Source organism: Myxocyprinus asiaticus, chromosome 2 (genome assembly GCF_019703515.2).
Source record: "Myxocyprinus asiaticus isolate MX2 ecotype Aquarium Trade chromosome 2, UBuf_Myxa_2, whole genome shotgun sequence".
In the NCBI taxonomy this organism is placed as follows: Eukaryota; Metazoa; Chordata; class Actinopteri; order Cypriniformes; family Catostomidae; genus Myxocyprinus; species Myxocyprinus asiaticus.
In genome coordinates, this window is record NC_059345.1 from 23,780,141 (window position 1) to 23,804,427 (window position 24,287).

The 24,287-nt window shown below is 40.1% G+C and overlaps 1 protein-coding gene across 1 annotated transcript in view; it reads right to left on the minus strand.

Annotated features, from left to right (window-relative positions):
* The window catches only part of LOC127450333 (protein O-GlcNAcase-like), a 105,285-nt gene that overhangs the window by 25,384 nt on the left and 55,614 nt on the right, over window positions 1-24,287 (minus strand). The window lies entirely within an intron of this gene.

The window sequence follows — 24,287 nt, forward strand, 5'->3', positions numbered from 1 at the left end:
TCAAATCAATAATGGCGATTAGCATTAGACAGAGAGCAAAAGAGAGATGATGTAATGTATATATGTATTTATATTTATATATATAGTACGTCCATAAATATCCATATATAACATCCATAAAATGTGCTCGGGAGCCAGGCTGCCAATATCTGCCCTCTCTCTCCCTCTAGTTGTGGTTGTACTATATTATGTTACTCAGTATTCCTAATTTTCTGCTATGGTTTTCTGAAGGCAGTCTGCAAGACTTTTAGTTTTTTAATGTATGACATCAGGGAAAAACTTTGTCCTCTGAAAACCTGTGGGTTGGTTGCCAAGGCTTGTAATAATAAGATGTGCCTGAATGTTCTGTTCTCCTCGGATCTGTAGCAAAAGGAACAAAATGGGCTAAAGTTCGATTCCTAACCATCAATGTCAGCCCTTTGGGTGCAATACTTCTGTGTCAGAGCAAAGATTCTAAAAACATGTGTTGTTAGTACACGCGTGAGCACCTACACATGTACACCCTCTATAAAAACTGAATTACCCTGTAAGGGGTTCACACAGCCTTGTGAGATTTTAGAAAAACAATAATCTGATGTTCATGAGTCATTCAAAAAAAATGTATGCCCTTACATATTTATACAAACACATATTGTTGTTTTTTGTGTCTTGTATATTGATTTCAGTCACATTTATTTCCATAACAGAAAAATATCTTATTCAGTGAACAGTGGAGTGCATAGAAAAACAGTGCTAAGAACGCAAATGAGAGACCACACACACAGCAGTTTCGGTATATCTGCCAGATGGAAAAGAGACAGTCATATCAGAATTATAGATCTCACAGTGAGATCAGTGCTTGGGCTGGGTTGAGGAGAGAAAGGACAAAAGAAGATGAGAGAAAACAAAAAAGTTCAAAGTTTTTTCTAAATGAAGACATCCCAAAATGTCCCCAAAGGGAGGTTTTACCTGATTTTACTCACTTCTGGGTACATATTTGTCCTCAAACTTTAGCTAAGCAAGTACACACACACACACACACACACACACACACACACACACACTCCATCAGACACAACTGCCTTCACACCTGTCTGCACAGAGAAATGGAGAGAATAATGTTAAAAGAGAGTTCTGACTCTTTCCATAGTTTCTTTAGCACAATGAGACACCTGAAAAGCTGATCCTTTCAATCTCTCTGTCTCTCCATCTGTCCTCTGTCCTAGTGGACACAGTAATTCTGTTCCAAATCCTAGTGAGCTTCCTTGCTGTCTACAGCCTACAAGTCGCTTTTTACACATACAGCCTTTTCTGGAAAATTAACTGCATTTTTTTATTTAGAGGTCATGTGTGAACAGGGCCCATTGGGAAATACTGGTAAATCAGCTCTGGCAAAGTATATATTTCGGTAGTCATATTGGACAGATAGTGAAACTAAAGTATTTTTCGGCATCCAAGCGGATGAAGAAATTTGTCCTTAGTTTACTGTGATTGTAAGTAGTTTGGTTACTTACAATAAAATATATCCTCCAATAGCCACCTACGGAAAAGACGTATACAAATGACCAAAATTCTTTCTGGCAAATTAACAGTAATAAACAGAAAAGTATATAGAAAACACAAATATTGGACATAAGATTCTATTTTTAGTGAGATATAACTTTTTTTCCATGGAATAAAATATATGTTGAAGACTCTGTCTGCCATCTTGGTTGGCTTGGTTCTACTTGAGGGAGCTGAGCACACTTAAACGAATGTTAGACCACCATCAATTGGATATGTAAATGAAATAATACTGTATATTGGCAAAGCAGATTTCCTTGAATCCTGGCAAACACACACAAAATCATTGCACCAAAACTAATAAACATGTATTATCTTGCAAATCAGTGTGTCCTAATTTACAGGCAGAGCATTCTGCTTAAGACATTTGTTTGTTTGTTTGTTTGTTTTCAGAGAAATCTGCCAAAATTGAGTACATATTATGCAAAAAACAAATATGCCAATGGGGTAAGAAAAATAAACTTGTTTTGCCTTTAAATTAAGTTTATTTTTCTTACCCCATTGTCATAGTTTTTTCTTGTTTTACGCATAAACCTCACTAAATTAAGTTAGATTTCTCTGAAAACATGACAGAATATCTTAGCGAGGTATCCTATAAGAAAGCATAATTTTGCTGCATGCTGTTTGGAACAGCGTCTTTGTAGGCTCATAAGGTTTTGGTACAGAGTTAACTGTCTCTGATAAGACCAGCCACGTCCACACCAAAGGCTCCCCTTGGCCTGCAATCAGACATAAACCCCCACCCTGACCAGTCCAGCTCTGTGGGAGCTGATAGTTCAAGCTCTGACTCAGCTCAGACAGTGTGTGTGTGTGTGTGTGTGTGTGTGTGTGGGTGGGTTTGGGTGGTTTAAGAGGACATTTTTTTAAGTTACAAACTGGTAATTACAAGGGTATTATGCTATAAATGTGGTTTATGAGGACATTTCTAGTGTCCCCATAATACAAATCGCATAATAAACATAATAAACAATGATTTTTTTTTTTTTTTTTAAATGTAAAAATGCAGAAACTTTTTTGTGAGGGTTAGGTTTAGGGGTAGGGTTAGGGTTAGGGGATAGAATCTCTAGTTCTTACAGTATAAAAATCATTATGTCTATGGAGAGTCCTCATAATGATAGCTGCACCCACAGGGCACAACATCATGAGCACAGCTGCTTGTATAAACTGCCACCGGTGTCCTCTTTTCTCTAGCTTCTCTAAGTCTTTCTGCTCTGTCACTATACAAGAACTGTAATACTGTGATTTTCTGCATATTTTATTTTATTCTGTAAAGGAGCCATTCATTCAGGTATGAGGGAACCGTCTGAACACGTTTAACCACTGATCAAACTTCACTTGTTTTTAAGGTGGCAATGTTATAAATGTGTCAAACATTAACACAATGTAGTTTGACATATATGTGGGGATATCTTGTTTACTTGTTCCTATATGTCTAAACCAAACCTTTTAAATACCTTTAAAAATAATAAGATACAATGCCAATAGTGTTGGAAATTAATAGGGACTTGGGGCAAAAATGCCACTGAAATTGACAAAAATATCCCAGAAATTCAAAATATGGGGGCAAAAAATGCCCACGCAACGGGTTTCTGTGTTTTATTAATCATATCTGATATAGTTACAATTACATACATTGCAATCTCCTTTTGACTTTTCACTGAACATAGTTTTTTTTCCCGCTGTCCGGTTCCTTGCACCATCGAGCGCACAGATGGGCTCTCCTCTTCAATAAGTCCGCATCAGTTCGGTATTGTACTCATATGTTAAATTCCGTAACCATTCGCCCCTCTTGCTCAAAGTAAACTGTCCTAGCGGGTAACACGCTCGCTCACGTTGCTGTATTGTACTTCCCTGACCTGTGCTGCTGTTTATCTGTCTGAAAAGCCTTACCCGCTAGAGGCCAAAAGTGCGCAATGATGGATGTTATATAAAGAAGGTCACAAAATATAAAGTAACCAAATGCTACAATTTACTTAATAATAATATCTCAATATGTTAAATAACCATAATGTTATTACATAATTATTACAAATGTAATACAATAATACATATACAGAACAACCACTTTTAGTGTTTGAATCAATCATATCTCTCACTGAACACTGTGTGAAATGTTTATTTTTGCCTTATTTTATTCAGTTGGCATGTAGGAGTTGATAACAGTTTGCTCAATAATTTCATTCCATATCTGGATAATTGCTGAAATATCATAGAGGATAAATATCTTCCTCTATGATATTGCATTATATTAGTTTTGTACAGTATGTTAACTTAATAGCCAAAATACTTGGACATACGTGAATGAGAATAAACCTGAAATAGGAATGTGTTTCAGTCACAGTACACATTATGTAGTTTACAGATGATTTAGAGACATTTAGAATGTTACAAATGGCTATTTCTATTTAAATAAATATTGTAACGAATGAGGCTGGTATTCATTCAGCCGACTGCCAGAGGGAGCCCTCTCCAGAATACTAACTTTGAACCATTTCTTCTATGGTGACTTCCTGTTTGCACTGTATAAATAGCCATGCCTCTCCATTGTTACTTTGCGAAGTATTGCCAGTTTCAATGCCTTACCAAGCGTTTTTCCCATTGCCTGTTTCATTGCCTTCTTGTTATGACCATTGTGCCTGCTTTATTGGATTACCAATTTTTGGATTACTGTTTTGCTCTGTTTGCCTGGTTGGACTGATTACTTGATAATTACTATTTTGCCTGCTTCAATGATTACGTCTCTGCTCTGTGCTTTGGATTTGTTTGCTGTGTGTAATAAACTTCCTGCATATGGATTCTACCTTTGCCACCATGTCGAGTCCCTCACAAATATTGTATTCTTAAAATGTTCTGTTTGTCCAAGAATCCTCTAGCAGCAATGCAGGTCTTTGGCATTTAGAAGTTTCTAGTTTAGGACCTGTGAGGAGTCTCTTTCTCAGACTAGAGACTGTGATTTACTTGTCCTTTCGGTGTGCATCTGGGCCGTCCACTTCCCTCTGATTAGAGATTCTTTTTTCAAAACAGTAATGCATGGAATAGCCTTTATTTCTCTAAAATAACAGACTTAAGGAGAAATGTGTTTCTTTTTGCCAATTTTTAAAACATTTAAAACAAAAATATTTCTTGCAAGTGTAAAGAAACTTGTAAGAACTCAATACATTAGCAAATGGGGAAAAAGCCCACTGTATAGCACAACCATTTTCAATTGTTCTAATAATAAGACAATTTTCTTGAGTACCAAATTAGCGCTTTATAATGCTTTTGTAAGGAATAGGTGACACAGTATATGTTTGCCATCACAAGAAAAGAAAAAATTGAATAAATACCACTTACAACAATGATGTCATGAAGTTGCATCAGTAATAATAATTTGCAATTAATGATTTTGGCAGTATTTTTGATCAATTTAATGCATTCTTGGTGAAAGGAAGCATCAATTTCTTTCAAGAACAAAAATGTCTTTGTGTTCTAAAAATGGAAGCGTATATACTATATATAATATCATTTTCATAAAGTAACTTGTTATGTAATTACTTGAGTAGTTTTTCGGCAAACTACTTATTTACTCTTACTTGAATCATAATATTTCTCAGTACTTCTACTTATACTCAAGTGAGTTATTTCTTCAGTAGCAGTACTTTTACTTAAGTAAAAAATAAAAAAAATCAGTACGCTTTCCACCACTGGATATCTGTGGTGTTGATGTCTAAGTGTAATTAGCTAGCGTAGTGGATTTACAGGTTATAGAATTGTCAAAAGCTATCGTGAATATTTTAAAGTGTTCACGGGATGTCATAAAAACTTTGACAGGGTGCTACTATTTTTATACACACACACATACACACATATACATTTGAAAGTGTATATTTCATTTTATATTCCATTTACAACAATTTTTATCACATTTTAGCCTCTTAAAAATGTAGGGTGACAAATTAATTTTAGAATGTACAATTGTAATTTTCTTTAATGTCATGAAGTTGCATCATTAATAATACGAGCTGTCACTATTGGAATTTTCATGTCAACTACACCTTTTAACACAAATTATTAACAAGTTGAAACCAAAACATTAAGCAAAATGTTCCCGCCTTACAGGTAAAAGAGCCAGTCACCTTTTACTACTGAGATTTCGGTGTTCCTCCATTCAAGTAGATGGGAGCAGCACTGGCATGACTGGAAACAGCCTCCCGAGAGCTTTCCAAAGATGGCCGACAGTGGACTGACTTGCTAGAAAGACTTTTACCAAAGGCGGCGAATTATGTTCCTGCCTGTGGGTGCCCTAATGACCGGGTAGTAGGATCATTACAAGAAAAAAAATGACTTAAAAAGTGAGTTTAGAATGACCGTTTTATTACATCTTTTTACAGTGGAAGGTAAAGTCTATGAGGGGCACAGGGATTATCACTTCTGAATGGAACACACCCATTATGCCAAGTATGTTACAGGGCAGAAAAAGCAGTGAAAACATCTTTTAAAATAATATAGACACTGGCTTTACTCACCCAAAGAGATGCGCTAATGTGCGGTAACGCACACTGGCTGCGAGCCACCACAACGTGATAAGGTTGAAAATTTCATGCAATGCAGAACACTTGAGCATTTTGAGCGCTTTACTTAAGGATGGGAGTCTTCTTCAAGAGTCTCGCTGTCAGACCCTTTTTTGGTTCAATACAGGACACAAAGCCTTCAATATAGGACATTAGGCATCCTGTATGGGATAAAATACGGGGCATCTGGCAAGAACGGGACAGCTGTAAACCATATGCCACCTCTCCCGTTTTTTTAAGCAGTTTTCTGTGAAGAATGTGTTAATATTTGGATGTCCTCATGAACAACAACCATAAACACTCACACATGGTGAACATACCCAAGTTTGCATCGTTACTATGACAACTAATGTGGACGTGCTAGCAAAAACGACTGCAGTCAGAACAGAAAAAAAAATCAAATCTGTCCACATATAACCTGCAGTTTGAACAGTCAGTCTAAAAAAAAATCAGATTTTCCTACAGTGTGAACAAAGCAGTGTAATTTAGCTTGCATATGCTTACAAACACTTCCACGCACGCAACAAATGCCCATTAACTATAAACATTTTTATCCTAAGTAATAGGAAGGAATATAATTCTCAGCCTGCTCAATTACATAGTTTTATTCTCCGTGTGGCGGTGTGCTTGATGAATTCATTATTAAAGAGTTCAGTCTGCATTTGTGTCTTCTAAAATCCCTCTGGGTCCAGATCTGCCACCGGAACCACGATCTCTAAGTGAGATCCACCAATCAGAGAAGTTCCCAGTTACCAATCGCTTTTTTTTATTTTTGAAATATATTTGCTTCAAATAAAAAACAAAATGATGTCGTTAATTAATAGTAGAGCTTTCTGGTTTGGGTCAAGGATGAGAAATATTTATTAAATATATATATATTTTTAAATGCTTAGAGAAAATTAATGGGGAATATCTTGTGCATATCCGTGGGTGCTCGGCCATTCCCTCAATGTCTGTGGTGGTTATCCTTGTGTTGGAGGGATGCAAAGTGTAGAAAGAGAGCTAGTGGAGAGGGGAGGAATAAGAAACAGATAAAAAAAGGAAAAAACGATGCATCTGTCAAGGAGTATCTCTAATGGAGGCAGGAGAAAATATATTATGGAGAGGTGAGCCCGAGAGGATGTGTGTATGAAATCTGGGTCTCTGACTTCTTGGTATTCAGAGCAGCTGATGACTGTCTTGTCAAGAAATAAATAATTAAATGGATGAAAAGAATCAGATGATTAAACCTCAGAGAAAAAAATAAAGGAACACCATGAGCTGTGTTATATGCTGAAGACCACACACATATACACAATAGCAGTGCCTTGAGCTATTATGAAAACAGGGTAAAATTCACTGAGCTTGCACATGTTATGGTTGCACTGTATGTTCTATGTTTGTGTCTTTGTTTTACATCAGGCTTGATGCCCAAACACCTCCTTACACACTAGAGAGGATCTCATTCACAGACAAGCGTCCCTGGAGACTGTCATCACAAGCTCAGGGAATTCATTTGAAACATTAAAGAGGACCTAAAATGCTAATTCAGGAACAACGTCATTCACTCAGATCTATTATTGCCCTAAAATCAAAGTGACAGTTGGCCGCAGTTTAGCAGAAATGGATTGGGAATCATCCAGATTACCTGGTATGAATCAGAGGGAGAGAGAGAGAGAGAGAGAGAGAGAGAGATACAAGCATTATATAAAAAAGAAAGGGAGCGAGCAAGAGGGAGTGTCTAAAAAGACAGGTGTAGTCTATCTGTATCCACTTTATTTTAGACAAGAGTTTTAAGTAAGTGCTTCATATTTCACGTATGGTACCTGAAGTGCTTTTCAAATGCTTGTTTTAAATGGGCTGGCTATGAAAAAGTAACACAGACAGAGTTACAAGGTGTGAATGTGTCCAGTTACAAGATGGACCACTGAAGGAGCAGTATGGTGACTCATAAACCTGAAACTGCATGACCTTCAAAGGCAATGGCAATTAAACCACCACACCACCTTTTAAATGGCTCTCATTCTCTATATTCTCAACACACACACTCAGAAATATATAAATTAAAGATTTAATTGGAGAACTTTTGCTAAAATGCCTGGATATGAATTGCTTACAAAAGGTCCTCTATCTCCATGCTGACTAGATTACTCCATCCTGTTTTTTTATTTATTTTTTTATTTTATTTTTTTATTCATATGACATTAAGCAATTTGCAAAAGAAAACAGCCAGCATTACATAGAAAGATGTCATAAGTTAAAGTCCAAGTCATTTAGATATTGCACTGCCTCAGGAGTTGCTTCATGTAGCGCCCGAAGACCACCAATAAAGTATCTTATTGTGCACTCATTTACTACACTATATTGCCAAAAGTATTCGCTCACCCATCCAAATAATTGAATTCAGGTGTTCCAATCACTTCCATGGCCACAGGTGTATAAAATGAAGCACCTAGGCATGCAGACTGCTTCTACAAACATTTGTGAAAGAATGGGCCGCTCTCAGGAGCTCAGTGAATTCCAGCGTGGTACTGTGATAGGATGCCACCTGTGCAACAAGTCCAGTCGTGAAATTTCCTCACTACTAAATATTCCACAGTCAACTGTCAGTGGTATTATAACAAAGTGGAAGCGATTGAGAATGACAGCAACTCAGCCACGAAGTGGTAGGCCACGTAAAATGACAGAGCGGGGTCAGCGGATGCTGAGGCGCATAGTGCGCAGAGGTCGCCAACTTTCTGCAGAGTCAATCGCTACAGACCTCCAAAGTTCATGTGGCCTTCAGATTAGCTCAAGAACAGTGCGTAAAGAGCTTCATGGAATGGGTTTCCATGGCTGAGCAGCTGCATCCAAGCCATACATCACCAAGTGCAATGCAAAGCATCGGAAGCAGTGGTGTAAAGCACGCCGCCACTGGACTCTAGAGCAGTGGAGACGTGTTCTCTGGAGTGACGAATCACGCTTCTCCATCTGGCAGTCTGATGGACGAGTCTGGGTTTGGCAGTTGCCAGGAGAATGGTACTTGTCTGACTGCATTGTGCCAACTGTGAAGTTTGGTGGAGGGGGGATTATGGTGTGGGGTTGTTTTTCAGGAGCTGGGCTTGGCCCCTTAGTTCCAGTAAAAGGAACTCTGAATGTTTCAGCATACCAAGAGATTTTGGACAATTCCATGCTCCCAACATTGTAGGAACAGTTTGGGGATGGCCCCTTCCTGTTCCAACATGACTGCGCACCAGTGCACAAAGCAAGGTCCATAAAGACATGGATGAGCGAGTTTGGTGTGGAAGAACTTGACTGGCCTGCACAGAGTCCTGACCTCAACCCGATAGAGCACCTTTGGGATGAATTAGAGCGAAGACCGCGAGCCAGGCCTTCTCGTCCAACATCAGTGTCTGACCTCACAAATGCGCTTCTGGAAGAATGGTCAAAAATTCCCATAAACACACTCCTAAACCTTGTGGAAAGCCTTCCCAGAAGAGTTGAAGCTGTTATAGCTGCAAAGGGTGGGCTGACGTCATATTAAACCCTATGGATTAAGAATGGGATGTCACTTAAGTTCATATGCGTCTAAAGGCAGATGAGCGAATACTTTTGGCAATATAGTGTATGTGATCAGTTGTTTGGCAAGGTGCACCACAGTCACACAGTGGGGAATCTGCAGCTCCCCACTTATACATGAGAGAGGCACACCTTACTTGGGTGGTGCAAAACCGTTTCAACATGACCCACTCACACTGCCTCAGTTCACAGACAGGCACTCTCATTACTGGGTCAGCAACAATGTGGCCATTTGCTGGCAAGGAAGAGATCCACTCCTCTCTCCACCTCTCTTCCATACAGAATTCTACTCGTCCTTGAACTGGGTAAGTATTCAGACTGGTCTCCATGAGAGGAGTCTAATATCTGGAAGATCTAAAAGTACGTGATACAGGAGGGAGTTCCTGTATCGCCAGCAACCCTGGTATTCATGTATGGCTGTAGCTTCATGCCTCAGTGTAGGTGGAGCAATATTGGCGAGTACTGGCAGCCAAGATAACTGAGTTGACATGGTTACACCTGAGATCAAGTGCATAGCGCTGTTCAGCTAAACATCTACCTTGGTAGTGTGTACACTGTTTAGCCATACTAGTGCACAATACTCAGCAGCTGAATAGACAACAGCTAGTGTTGCAGTGTGTATGGTCTGAGCACTGGTTCCCCAGGTAGTACCCACTAGTTTCCTTACTAGGTTGACACAGGAGCTGACTTTCTTGGCTGTCTTTTCAAGATGATGTTTATATGTTAGTGTCCGATCTAATATAATGCCCAAGTATTTAGGGTGATATACGTGTTGGATTTATACATCTCCAAATTTCACATGCATTTTGTGTGCTCAGGTGGAAAGCACATACATCTGTTTTACTTGGATTTGGTTGTAATCTTCACTTTTGAAAGTACTGATTCAAGATGCACCCGTCCTCCTCCTGGGCCTTCTCACACTCAACTAGAGTCTTTGCCTCATACACCAGTGCCAAATCATCTGCATATTGGAACTTTTTTGCCTTTGTGGGTGGAATATCTGAAATATACAGATTAAACAGCACTGGTACCAAGACACTTCCCTGTAGGAGGCCATTATTCAAGTTGTGCCATCTGCTGTTCTTATCACCCATGAAGACTTGGTACAGGTGATTATAGAGCATGCAGTTTATTAAATTACATCATTTGGTGCAAGGAATGGTCTCTGTGAGTTTTAGCATCAGTCCATCTCACCAGACAGTGTCGTAAGCTACTGTGAGGTCAAAAATATACTGCACCAGTTTTCAGTTTATGATGAAACCCAGCTTTATTGTGGGTGGTAAGTGCCATCACATGCTCAGTGCAGCTGCGATGGTTCACAGGTGTAATTTCTTCAATGGCGGGCTGGATACGTTGTAAGATCAGCCGCTCAAGCAATTTATATACAACATTGAGAAGAGAAATTGGTCGGTAATGTGCAGAATCGCTACCATCCTTACCAGGTTTCAAAAATGGCAACAACTTGCCGATGCCAGGATGGTGTTAAAGAATGTCACCAGCTATTCTTACATTTTTAAGCCGGAGTTCTTAATAAACTTTATATATCGATTGGAGTCACGTGGCACCATGCAAGGTTCTGATGTGTGAATGGCGAGCTCTGCGCACTTTGCTAGTTTTAATATTTTTTTGTGTCATAAACCTGTGAAATTCGAAACACCCTGATTCTTAACTGTCCATGGAAGACAACATGTGAAAGAATTCAAAATTCTCAGGCTCTGGAGATATTAAAAGACACTTACGTGGTCAAGCTGAAGACCTTGAGCAGCAGGCCGAAAGCCTGGGAGTCAATTTGGACGGTGAAGTGAAGGAAATTCAGTGTCAACTGATGAACGTGTCATCAGTGCTGATGAAGGTCGGTCGTTGCTGACTTGGAGGATCTTGCTGTAATACATTGATTGATCACTGCCATGGAGACGAAATTCACTGAGATGGTTACAAGAGTGATGAGTTATCTGGAGTCATCAGAGAGAGAATTAGCTGCTAACCCGCTAGCAAACAAGGCAGATTTGGAGTGTGACTGGGAAAAGTTGGAAGACTTGGAGAATCGCAACCAGCTAAACAATGTCCAAACTGTTAGAATTCCTGAGGAAGAAGAAGACTGAGATATGGTGAAATTCCAAGATGGGCTCTTCCTGAGTCTGCGATACAACCATAATCCGGAAATCGAGCGAGCTCACCATGGCTCAGAGATCCACGGAGGGAGACAGGCCCCGATCAATTCTGGCCAAATTTCTGAGATCATCTGATAACGACCTTGTGTTACGCGAGACGAGGAGTAAAGGAAGGCTTTCTTGTAAGAACCACAGCATTTTCTTGTTCCCAGAATTCGACAAGAGTGAAACATGATTGATTCAAGGAATGCAAGAAACTCTTACATCAACAGAAGGTCACGTTTGCACTGATGTTCCCGGCCAAATTGAGAATAGATACTAAGCATGGCCACAAAATATTTACATGCCCACAGCAAGCAATGTCCTTCATAAAGTCAATGGAATGATTAAGTCATTTTGTGGTACTCTCGATGCAGCCAATGTTCACTGAACATTCACTTGACTGTCCGAGGAAGCTGGATGTGGATGAATCTAGTCACTCTTTGTGCTTATGCCTCCTATTGGCTGGAGTTTGTTTTATAGATTATCTTCTGTTGTGTAATTCTGTCTCACAAAATTTATATAGAAGAACCGGACTTGAGCAATCCGATGGCAAAGTTGTCGCGGGGGCCTCATAGGCTTACATGGACTGTTTGAGTTTAGAGGAATGGACGCCAGTTGCCGCTGTTGTCTGCGGGGTTAATGCACATGTTTTTTTGTTCGTTTTTTTTTTAGTTTTTTTTTGTTCTGGGGGATGTTCGGAATTTGATTGTTGCACTAATGTTGGAATGTGGTCATTATAATTTTATTTTTGACACACAATCTATTATTTCTATGTCAAAATGTCAAATGTTAATATGAGCAGACTGTCTCTCTCCACGTGGAATGTGAATAGGTTGGAGCACCCTATAAAAAGAAGGAAGGTTATTTATTTTCTTAAACGTAAGAAATATGATATTGTGTTTCTTCAAGAAAGGCATCTTTCCCTGCAGGAAGCTGAAGGATTTGGGAAGATATGGGGTGGACATATCTTCTTTAGTGCTGGCTCAAGTAAGAGCAGGGGTGTTATTACATTGATAAGTAAGCATCTACAATTCAAATGTCTCAAACAGATTAAATATAAATTAGGAAGAGTCATTATTGTTTTTGCAGAAATTCAGGGGCAAAGGTTGATTTTGGCTAATATTTACACACCTAACGCTGATGATCAGGGTTTTTTTATAGATCTTGAAGGGATGTTGCAAGCCACTGGCACCCCTCATGATATAACATTGGGAGAAGACTTTAATCTACTGATGGACTCAGTCCTTGATCATAGTGAAGCAAAAGTGAGTACGCTCCCTAGAGCAACAGTGACACTTCACAGGATGTGTAAAAATCTTGGACTTACAAATATTTGGAGACTTTTGAACCCATCTGGTTCGGACTATAAATCTTTTTCATCAGTTCATAAGATTTATTCTAGAATAGATTTTTTTATAACTAAGTCCCTCATTTCATCTGCTGTTGATTACTCATTTGGAACCATCTTAGTCTCAGATCACGCCCTGGTGAGTTTAGAGGTGTTGTCACATAAGAAGAAAAATAAATCATATAGTTGGCACTTTAATGTATCCCTTTTGCAAAATCCTGAATTCCAACAAATGCGAAAACTGAAATCAATGTCTATATGGGGACCAACTGGTCCTCAGTATCCTCTGTGGGCATGGCTTGGGAGGCACTTAAGGTGGTTCTTAGTGGTCAGATCATACAGTATGCCTCAAACATCAAAAAATACAAAGCACGAGAATTCGTGGAGTTGGAAGAGAATATTAAAAGTGCCGAGGCAGAGCTGAAGTGGCGAATGTCGTCTAATGGCCTCAGAGAACTGACCCGATTAAAATACAGATATAATACTATTTTGTCGCGGGTGGAGTTTTGGCTATTCAGGGCAAGACAGTCATATTTTGAGTCGGGGGACAAAGCAGGGAAGCTTTTGGCTAGATATATAAAGCAGAGAGACAACATGATAAGATATGTGGATTGACTGTCTCAGAAGCAGAGGCAACTGAGACTTGTCCTCCGCCACCTGGATTGAGGTGAGTAACCGCGCCACCACGAGGACCTACTAAGTAGTGGGAATTGGGCATTCCAAATTGGGGAAAAAAGGGGATATAAATTATAAAAATAAATAAAAAAAGAATGGAAAGCTTCTGCCAACACAGGCCCAGATCAGTCTGATCCTTAAAAAAGACAAAAATCCAAGCGAGTGTAAGAGTTACCGTCCAATTTCCCTGATCCACTTAGACGTTAAAATATTGTAAAATTTTTGGCTAACCGATTAAGTAAAGTTATGGCATCTCTTACATATAGATCAGGTGGAGTTATTCGGGGCCGCAGCTCTTCTGATAACATTTGGTGTTTCATCAGTATCACGTGGTCAGTGGCGAATGATCAGACTCCGGTCACTGCCATCTCACCTGACACCGAAAGGACGTTTGATATGGTAGAATGGAATTATCTTTTTAAGGTTATGGAAATATACAGGTTCGGGAATACTTTCATTGGATGGATTAAGTTCATTTATAGACATCCGGTAGCGGCGGTACAAAAAAATTGATTAATTTCAGATTATTTTACTATGGATTAATTTCAGATTATTTTACTCTGGACAGGGGCACCTGGCAGGGTTGCCCTCTTTCACCATTATTGTTCTGTTTTGCCCTGGGACCATTAGCAGCCATGATAAGAAGGAAGATGATTTAAATGGGGTGGTGGCGAGAGGTATGGCACATATGTTTTTGCTTTACGCTGATGATATTTTATTATTTGTCTCCGACCCTACTAGATCTATGCCTTGCCTCCACAGAATTATTAATTATTTTTCTAAATTCTCAGGATACAGATTCAATTGGTCTAAATCCGAAGCTTTGGCTCTGACAGCATACTGGCCAGTAACGGCTTTTCAGCCAGGCACCTTCCAGTGGCCCAAAGAGGGCATTAAGTATTTGGGCATTTTATTCCCTGAAACTTGTGTGATTTAGTTAGAGTTAATTTTGACCCCTTAATAAAAAGGTTTTCAAGCGATGTGGGCAGGTGGACTTCGTTAAATTTATCTATGATTGGGAAGGTTAATGTTATTAAAATGAATTGTATTCCAAAATGTAACTTCCTGCTACAGCCTCTCCCTGTAGATGTCCCCCTCTCTTATTTCAAGCAATTTGATAGTATAGCGTAGTCCTTCATTTGGAATGGGAAGTGTTCCATATTGCATTTCAATAAGTTACATAGGCTGATTGACAAAGGTGGGGTAGGCCTACCCAAGATTTTGTTTTATTATTATGCATTCGGTCTCAGACATTTGGCTCATTGGTCGCTTCCACCTGAGAGAGCCCCTCGCTGGTTTTGTATTGAACAGGAAGTTCTTGCCCCTATTTTGCCATTATACTCTGTTATCTCGCATTTGCACATGGTATGGACGAAAGTGTCCAGAGTGTTTGATTCTGACATTTATTTAAATGTTGCCTCGAGCATATGGCTGAAATCAAAATTACATATTAATAAGTCCCCTTTCTGCTGGTCAGAGTGGATTGTGAGGGAGGTTAATATGCTCGGTGACCTATATGAGAGTGGAGTGTTGAGATCTTTTGAAAATATGGTTCAACATTTTAGGCTTCCCAGATCTCAGTTCTTTAGGTATTTACAGCTGCGCCACCTGCTCTGTACTATTTTTGAGGGTAGCATACACCCCTAAAGCGGCAGATACTCTGGAAGTGGTGATTACTGCCTTTGGAAAAGGTCATGAGGCATCAGTGTATTAATCCCTGTTAATTCAGTGTCTGGGGGATGGAGCTTCAACTTCTCTCAAGAGATTATGGGAGAAAGATTTAAATTTGGTATTGGAGGAGGGAGTGTGGGCAAGGATTCTAAAAAAATGCCAAGTCTACATCTAGAGATGCAAGGGTGCGTCTGATGCAATTTAAGATTTTGCATCGATTCTATTGGACCCCCTCTAGATTGTATAGGCTTAGTCTTAAAGACACACCCACCTGCTGGTGATGCCAATCAGAAGATGAGGACACAACCCATGTTTTGTGGGGATGAGTTAAAATCCAAGAATTTTTGTTGAGGGTCCAGAGCTTTATGTGTGATGTGGTGGACACTTATAAAGGGTTATAAGTTGATTCCGTATGGATAATTCTGTTGTTAAAGCTATTCTTGTCTTTGTTGGAATCAATAAAAAAAGTTAATAACGATATAGAATATATATAGATATATTCAATTGAAGCCAGCAGCTTTTCCAAGTTTGATGTTCTGTTATACCTTTATTAGATCCTACAAAGAAAAATTCCTAGAGAGCATAGGCTGGGCTACCAAAGCCCTCTTACTCTCACGCAGGGCCTTTTTTATTTTCTGAGCATGTTCTTTGGCCACCGTGATCATAGTGACTCTTTGAAGGCAAGAGGCCACATTATTTGATGTTATTGCATGGAGAGATGATTTTGTTGTTGGATCAGTATCAGGTGATATACACTATATTGCCAAAAGTATTCGCTCATCTGCCTTTAGACGCATATGAACTTAAGTGACATCCCATTCTTAATCCATAGGGTTTAATATGACGTCGGCCCACCCTTTGCAGCTATAACAGCTTCAACTCTTCTGGGAAGGCTTTCCACAAGGTTTAGGAGTGTGTTTATGGGAATTTTTGACCATTCTTCCAGAAGCGCATTTGTGAGGTCGGACACTGATGTTGGACGAGAAGGCCTGGCTCGCAGTCTTCGCTCTAATTCATCCCAAAGGTGCTCTATCGGGTTGAGGTCAGGACTCTGTGCAGGCCAGTCAAGTTCTTCAACACCAAACTCGCTCATCCATGTCTTTATGGACCTTGCTTTGTGCACTGGTGCGCAGTCATATTGGAACAGGAAGGGGCCATCCCCAAACTGTTCCCACAAAATTGGGAGCATGGAATTGTCCAAAATCTCTTGGTATGCTGAAGCATTCAGAGTTCCTTTCACTGGAACTAAGGGGCCAAGCCCAGCTCCTGAAAAAAAACCTACACCATAATCCCCCCTCCACCAAACTTCACAGTTGGCACAATGCAGTCAGACAAGTACTGTTCTCCTGGCAACCGCCAAACCCAGACTCGTCCATCAGATTGCCAGATGGAGAAGTGTGATTCGTCACTCCAGAGAACACGTCTCCACTGCTCTAGAGTCCAGTGGCGGCATGCTTTACACCACTGCATCCGGATCTTTGCATTGCACTTGGTGATGTATGGCTTGGATGCAGCTGCTCGGCCATGGAAACCCATTCCATGAAGCTCTCTATGCACTGTTCTTGAGCTAATCTGAAGGCCACATGAACTTTGGAGGTCTGTAGCAATTGACTCTGCAGAAAGTTGGTGACCTCTGCGCACTATGCACCTCAGCATCCGCTGACCCCGCTCTGTCATTTTACGTGGCCTACCACTTCGTGGCTGAGTTGCTGTCATTCCCAATCGCTTCCACTTTGTTATAATACCACTGACAGTTGACTGTGGAATATTTAGTAGCGTGGAAATTTCACGACTGGACTTGTTGCACAGGTGGCATCCTATCACAGTACCACGCTGGAATTTACTGAGCTCCTGAGAGCGGCCCATTCTTTCACAAATGTTTGTAGAAGCAGTCTGCATGCCTAGGTGCTTCATTTTATACACCTGTGGCCATGGAAATGATTGGAACACCTGAATTCAATTATTTGGATGGGTGAGCGAATACTTTTGGCAATATAGTGTAGGTTTTGAGTCAGCACCAAGATTATGGTGAAGCCGGCAGGCTTTTTGGCTTGAGTGAGTGAAGTTTATGTTCTCCACTGTCTCTGTCCACCTTTTCCACCTCTGTTCATTCAACTTCTTCAACAAAAGCGTAGCTACCTGGCATTATATTCTCTGTACAGTTTGTCACAATGTTTGTCCCAACCAGGAATATACTCCTTTTGGAACCCACGTGGGATATGGCGCTTTGCAACAGCAATCACTGCCTTTACAAATCACTCTTATGCTGTTACACTTGCTGGTATGAACTGGATGACATTGTCAAGGTCTTTAGTAAAAGCCTCCCAATTGGCTTTTCAGAAATTCCACCATGGTTTATGCACTGATTTTATCAGCAGTATTCGGGTGCCATAGCTGAGTAATACCGGGCAGTGTTGACTGTGTGGGAAAGCATTGATGATCTGTCGAGTGGGTGTAGTAATATTTCCTTCTGGGTCCTGGGTGACCAATGTTAGATTGGGAGTATACTCCTTTCTCCACCTGACTGATCTAAAAGTGCATTTATCTGTAGGGCTGTATATGAGGAGATTGTTCAATACCATCCACTCATACAGAACATTGTCATTGGAGTCATTGTGCTCATAAGCCCACATCTGGTTGTAGGAATTAAAATCACCAACGTAGACTGCAGGGTGATTAAAAAGTTTCAATGGGGTATCTGACCAATTTGTGCTGGGGGGCTTATACACATTCACAATGGTGACTCCTTCAACTTCCACTGCCAGCACATATACACTATTTGTGTGATCTTTATAGATTACATGATAGTCCATAATTGATCCCTTTGCATATGTTGCTATCCCACGTACTCCACTATAAATAGCATTTATCAGCACATAGCCTGGTATTTGACCTCTTCTCCTAAGGCTGTCCTCTGATATAGCATGTGTCTCTTGCAGCGAAATAACATTGACGCTTTCATCTCACATTAAGTGGGCAAGAAAATCACACTTTGCACTGCTGATACCTTCGATGTTAATGTGGCAAACTTTAAAATTTGCTCCTATATCTAGCATCAGCGAGTCCAGACAAGGACTGTTTCATGATTTAATTCAGCTTTTTGTCAGCTGTTGGCATTAGTTACAGTGATTAACCACCGCATGCAGGAAGGGCCACGAGCAGGCTGCCAACTTCCTCCTTCTGTGAAAAGGCTATTGGCTAGATGGCTAATCACCAGTGCTGGGTAATAACAGAATAAATGTTATCTGGATTATGTAATCAGACTATAAAAATCAAGTACTTGTACTTAGATTAAATTACATTCTAAAATACTCATAATCAGATTACAGTTACTTTTTTATGCATTGCACGATTACATATAAATCAGACAAAAGCAGTCAATTGTTGAGAATTTATTGATCCCATTAACGCTGGATTCACATATCCTCCGTGAGCGAGGTGTGAGCATGGAGTGAGTGAGGCATGAGCAATGCATTGCTTTTGGGCTCTCACATTGGCCATGTCTCTTTTCAAATTCATACAGCAATGGCGGGCAGTTACTTGCACTTGTTTATCAGCGTACTTGGTCGTAATTGGTTCATACTGTATATCAAAGTCCGTTCACTCTGCGGTCATCTTTGGAACCCTCTCAGGCAGGCTGGGCAGATTTTTCTTTGCAAACAAGCAGCTTAAATGTACAGCTCCTATCTACTTGAATGGGGAAAGACTGAAATTTCCAAAACGGTTGGTCATGATTACGATCAAAGAACATATTTCAGTGGTTTGCAAGTTAATACAATCCTGCATTGGGGATAGTGTAAACGTGTTTGGCTCACGGTCCTGGGCAAAGGGCTCGAGGCTTGAGACTTGACCCAAGCTCGAATACCCCCCAAAAAAGCCAAGAAACAGGACAGCGAACCGTTAGCTATAGAGCCTTGTAATACAAAGTGATATGTTTGGGAAGAGATCAAATTTACTCTGATGCCTCCTATTTCCCCCTCAAAAAAGACGAACCTGGGGGCGCTTGCTAAGCCTTGTGTGTGAGATGGGCAGAGGTGCGAAAGATCATAGAACAAGCAGAGCCACTAGCGGAGATAGTCTAACGCTAGGGTCCGCTTGGAGGATAGGAAACTGGGAGGTGCAGGATAGGTAGAAAATGGAGAGTGAAAATAACATTTGAACGGGGGAGTCCTCACAGTGCTTCGAATGGGAGAGCCCACGATACAAATAAACGTGAGTTAGCTCACACTGCATTCGATCAGGAGAACCCTGACTACAATTCAAATGGGAGAGCCCTTGATTTGCTTAAGCAGGTGGCCAGGGGGCCCTCGTGGCATCCAAACGGTAGGGCCATCCTATTAAATGGACAAGGATGAAGCAAGCGCCTCCTGGCCTCGACTACTGTATAAATCGGGACCTCTCCGGGCGGACAAAATAGGATGAGAGGACCTGTGTACAGCTATAGGGGGCTGTATGACAGGTTTACAGTGAAGCAGTGGCCAGTGCGGAGGCAGATTCGATGCCAGGTCTGATTCGGTGAGGAAAGATGAGAATAAAAAGAAAGACAGTGCAAAAACAACAGTTAATTTGGCATCCAGCATTGCCACGAAATATGAATAGTGGCTGCTGCGGCAGCTTTGTAAATAACGTAACGATTGCGATGGAAAAGCTTATCTGATGAGAGCAAATGCTTTGCGCAGAGTATTGTATCATCCAAAACTGTCGCACGGATCTGTCGTGGATAAGTGGGTGGAGCCAAATGCCGGAAAGAATCGATGCCACATAGAGGTAAGCAGCTGTTTATATACACTTACTCTGGCAGTGTGATAGGTCATGAACTTCCGAACTTTGTTTATGAAACTCCATTTAAAGTCAGCAGTAAAATCTGACAACAATAGTTTAATAAATTATGCTGCTTTATCTCAGATTACGAAAAAAAAAAAAAAATTCAGTCTGGATCTGCTAATACGCATGCACATTCTTGAGTTGATTGACATGTGATATCTTTAACTAAAAGGTGATTGGCTCTTGTACTTGTAAGGCAGGCATTCCAATTTCTCCCATGAATTTTAATATCAGTGGTCCATCTCTTCTTAACTGTCTCTGTATATATACAACACAAAAGTCCTGCAGTTTATTTCAAGGGTATAGCCAAGAAATTATTTGTGGGTGTGCCTCAACAAAAATGGATGGGCCAAGTTTTCACCCAACAATTTTTATAACCAATTTTCCTTAACAACAGAGAAGTGACCCATTAAACAGTTCTTCCACACTTTCAGAAATAAGAATTCATGCATTTTTTAAACAATTTCATAAATATATATTTGAAGTCAAAGAATCTTTATTCTGGGTGGGGCACCCCACCCTTTGCTACGTCACTGGTTTATTTATTTATTCTTTCCTTTATCTAGTTATTTTATTTGTATACAGACCTATACATTCTAATGTATAGTAGGTTCAGTTTAAATATTGTTTATTTTTTGTGTCTTTTCTAAAATCTCCTGATTATTTAAATTTTCTACTGCACGCAAAGTTCAGCATGAGCCGCGTGGCTAAAATAGGCACTGCCGCGTCTGGGACACTTCTGGGACACTTCACCTCATGACTCACACGTGCAATTTGATGGGTGTAATCTGTTAACATGGGCGCCAAAAAGAAAACGCGCTGCTCACGCCTCCCTCGCGCCTCGCTCACGGAGGATATGTGAAACCGGTGTAATTTTTCTTTTAAAATATTTTCAATTGTTCCATTCTGAATCAGCCAACAGCTGATGTACATTCGGTAAATCTTTGAGTGTTTTCAAATGGAGGTGAAATTGCACAAATTGTAGGTGATTTCAGATGACCCCCTGAGGAGTTTTCAGAGGTGAACCCATCCCGCACATTGTAAACTGATCAAAAGCGTCAGCAAAAAGCTTAGATTTGTAAGTGAGGATAAACAAGGTCTATTTGCTTGCAAATATGAGACAGCTACACCTGAGTACGTGAAGCGTGTGTGTGTGTGTGTGTGTGTGTGTGTGTGTGTGTGTGGGTTTGGATGGTTTACGAGGAAATTTTTTAGGTTACAAGGTAATTACAAGGGTATTATGCTATGAATATTTCTAGTGTCCCAATAATTCTTAAAAAACATACTAAACGATGTTTTTTTGAAAATGTAAAAATGCAGAAAGTTTTTTGTGAGGGTTAGGTTTAGGGGTAGGGTTAGGGGATAGAATCTATAGTTTGTACAGTATAAAAATCATTATGTCTGTGGAGAGTCCTCATAAGGATAGCCGCACCAACATGTGTGCGTGTGTGTGTGTGTGTGATTCACTGAACATGGCTCGGAAAAGACAAACTGGCAGCATTGTGACATGACAAATTGCTGCTGTGCCCACAAAATGCTGAGAGACACGACTGATGAATAGCAACACACAAATGGCTGCATACACACATAAAATGGTAAATAAGTGTTGTGATAATGATTGTGTGTGATTTGAATACAGAAGAGAAGAGCTCTCGGCGTAGAGAGGGCGAGAATCTGCACAAATAAGAAAGACACATCCAGAGATTATTTGCTTCCTCTGGATTTAAACACACACTCTGCACCCCAGGCTGTTCTACAAGGCCCATTTGATGAGTGTTTTCTGGTAACTGATCTGTGAGACACACACACACATATATAGCCTCTGAGAAGTTGTCCCATTGTCCAGGAGAACTATTAGCAGTGTGAGGCATGGCAGATGCTCATCTCCTGCATTACCGAGAAAGAACAAGACATACACACATTCTCTGAGTGTTTAATGGATGGATTTTATTGAATACCTGGAACACATCAGAAAACCCCAAAACTCGAGTCTGTGGTGTTTGATAAGGCAACCACTATTACTTTTGCTCTTATACTAGGGGTTAACGATGGAGAGAAGCTGTGCTATTGCTCATTTGTAAGTTGCTTTGGATAAAAGCATCTGTTAAAGTACTAAATGTAAACATCAGATGTATGATTTTTATCCTGTGGACAATTAAATCAGGTAAAAAATCCTATATCTCCATTAAAAGAGTGTTCAGGACCTAGACCAGTTGGCTCACCAGTCAGCCACATAGTCATCAGAATATCTTAGAGATGTAGAGAATTGTGGAAAAATTTTCAAGCCAACTGTAATACTGTGGTGGCAAGTGGGTTATGCACAAACTAGTCTCGCAAAGCCAAACCTTTGCTCACAGCGGCAAAGGTCTGGGCTGTATTGCTGCTTAAACTGTCCAAGACCTGCCCACTTAGACAGGAAGAGCCGTCTAACAAGTAGGGGCCCATGCATTTTAAGTCTAGGCCTTCAGTGTGATTCATGCCATTAAGAAAACACAGTTTCACAATGAATAAGACTCCCTATGGACTTGCACTGGCAGCCAAAAGTTTGGAATAATGTAAAGATTTTGCTCTTATGGAAAGAAATTGGTACTTTTATTCACCAAAGTGGCATTCAGCTGATCACAATGTATAGTCAGGACAATAGTAATGTGAAAAATTATTATTAAAATAAAAAATAAAAAATAATTCCGAACTTCTTAAACTACTTTAAAGTGTTCTCATCAAAAAAATCCTCCACGTGCAGTAATGACAGCTTTGCAGATTGTTGGCATTCTAGCTGTCAGTTTGTCCAGATACTCAGGTGACATTTCACACTGTAACGTGCAGGCAGGCTAAAGACACAGGAGCAGATGAAGACGATGAAGTGTGAGAGCCCAAATGCAGTTTATTTACATGAGTGAGATATCCAAAAACGAGAATCCAAAACAAAACAAAACAAACATAAACAACTTGACAACATCACATTAACACAGTACTTGACAGACTATGGCAAACATGAGGGCTAAATACATGAACATGGGTAACTACAAGACAGAGACAACCAGCCACAGAGACAAGACTAAACTAAATGAACATGATAACAAGGCAATGAAACAAGAACCAATGATAACAGAACTGATAACAAGACTATTAAACATAGACCAATGAGGAGACAGGACTAATAAACATAGTGCAACAAGAGGTTCACATGACAGTAACACGACAAGGAACCAATAAGGACAAAACACATGAAAACATGACAGGAACAGGAAATCACATGACAGGAACAGGGAACTTAGTTTTCAAAATAAAAGACATGAACAAAAAGACAGGAAATCATGACACACCCCACGCTTCCTGTAGCACTTGCCATAGATGTGGCTGTCTTGCCGAGCACTTCTCACGCACCTTACAGTCTAGCTGATCCCACAAAAGCTCAATGGGGTTAAGATCCATAACACTCTTTTCCAATTATCTGTTGTCCAATGTCTGTGTTTCTTTGCCAACTCTAACCATTTCTTTTTGTTTTTCTGTTTCAAAAGTGGCTTTTTCTTTGCAATTCTTCCCATAAGGCCTGCACCCCTGAGTCTTCTCTTTACTGTTGTACATGAAACTGGTGTTGAGTGGGTAGAATTCAATGAAGCTGTCAGCTGAGGACATGTGAGGCATCTATTTCTCAAACTAGAGACTCTGACGTACTTATCCTCTTGTTTAGTTGTACATCTGGCTTTCCACATCTCTTTCTGTCCTTGTTAGAGCCAGTTGTCCTTTGTCATTGAAGACTGTAGTGTACACCTTGTATTAAATCTTCAGTTTTTTTGTCAATTACAAGTATTGTATAGCTTTCATTCCTCAAAACAATGATTGACTTTCTAGAGAAAGCTGTTTCTTTTTTTTGTTGCCATTTTTGACCTAATATTGACCTTAAGACATGCCAGTCTATTGCATACTGTGGCAACTCAAAAACAAACACAAAGACTATGTTAAGCTTCATTTAATGAACCAAAT